The 1439-nt window shown below is 40.2% G+C and overlaps 1 non-coding gene across 1 annotated transcript; it reads right to left on the reverse strand.

The window, feature by feature from the left end:
• Positions 1–398: 398 nt before the first annotated feature.
• On the reverse strand, positions 399–530 carry LOC136173874 (small nucleolar RNA SNORA72). Its single transcript, XR_010664343.1, has one exon. It is a non-coding gene; the product is annotated as a small nucleolar RNA SNORA72 (small nucleolar RNA).
• Between the last annotated feature and the right edge of the window lie 909 nt (positions 531–1439).

Below are 1439 nucleotides of genomic sequence, written 5' to 3' on the forward strand. Positions count from 1 at the left end.
AGAGCACAGGCCAAATAGTTATGGTGCAAGAGCTTACTTTCTCTACAGCGTGTGGAATCTTCCCAGATCAGGGGTCAAACACGTGTCTCCTGCAATGGCAGGAGGATTCTTTACCACTGCACTACCTGGGAAGCCCTGGTCAGTCTTACTAAAGAAAATTTTTGTGCAATTTACATTTTCATCAGTCCCTTCTGGCATGCTTCTAATGGTATCAGAGTCACCTAGAAACTGAATCACATGATTTCACAATTCATGTAATGGCAAGTGGCCATCAGCAAATTAGCAATGGTTATCTTAAGAAGTTATCATACTGGTTGTGCTGTTATTTCTTGAGGTTGACCAGATACCTAAAATCACAGACCTTTTCTACATAAGATATACTGTATAAATGAGACTTGGTTTACCATCAGCATTTATAAAGCCAGATTGACCAAAAGAACTAGGTCTAGAGACACAAGCATGGTCTTAATATACTGAATGCTTGGCCTGCCCTGACCATTACAAAATCAGAAGCATGAGAATATTCACAGAAAATGTTGTATTTTTTAATGCCTCATGCATGACAGGCAGCTTGCAGCTACACACACGGTAATCTTGGATTTGCAAAGCCCTGGGAGTTAGGAGAGCCATACTAGAGTGATGATTTAAGGAACTGCTGATGTCTGTGAAGAACTATTCAACCTACTTGAATTATTAAGTGCGTGCCTTTACGAGGATCTTTCCATTTCATTTTGCAAGTGTACACATACTCTTGGGTAGCTTCTACAAGCTACAATACCCTGTGGCATATTTAAAGGTTATAAACAATAGCACTTTTAGCTTTGCTTTTGCTTTAATGGCCAAATGAAGGGGATAAGTAAGTGAGTGTACTGGCTTCTCTTACCTGCATTAGGAGTGATTTGAGGGGAAGTATTTTCATGTAGCCATAGGGAGCCAAATAAGACACTTGAAAACAGTTTTTTTCATTTTAAATTAAGATATAGGTTTCACCCCTTATTTGCTTCATTTTATTTGCAATTGAGTTAACTCAAAACAAAGCACTTGACTAAATTGCCTGTGTCAGTTGCCCTGATGTGTTTTTCTTTTCTGTTTTTTATTTAACTGTGATACTGAATATTAAACCAGTACTAAGACAGGAAAGAAGATGAATAGAGTTTTCAAAGATTATATAGGCCCTCAGGCAGGACCTCTGAAATGGGAGTGTGTCTGAGGTCATGAGCTTTCAAATCAACTAATAGGCACTTAATAGAAGGCTTCCCTTCATGACAAGGATGAAATACAGAGGGGATTACACAGGGTGACCGGGGCAGGCCTGGGACCAAGGCTGTGTCTAACTCATGTTCACGTTGTCTTGCCTGGAGACTTTTATGGCCATCGTAGCCCCGCCATTTGATCTGGTTTGGTCCAGCTGTAGTCACTCTCATATCACGCCATACACT

This window comes from Muntiacus reevesi, chromosome 8 (genome assembly GCF_963930625.1).
Source record: "Muntiacus reevesi chromosome 8, mMunRee1.1, whole genome shotgun sequence".
Lineage (NCBI taxonomy): Eukaryota > Metazoa > Chordata > Mammalia > Artiodactyla > Cervidae > Muntiacus > Muntiacus reevesi.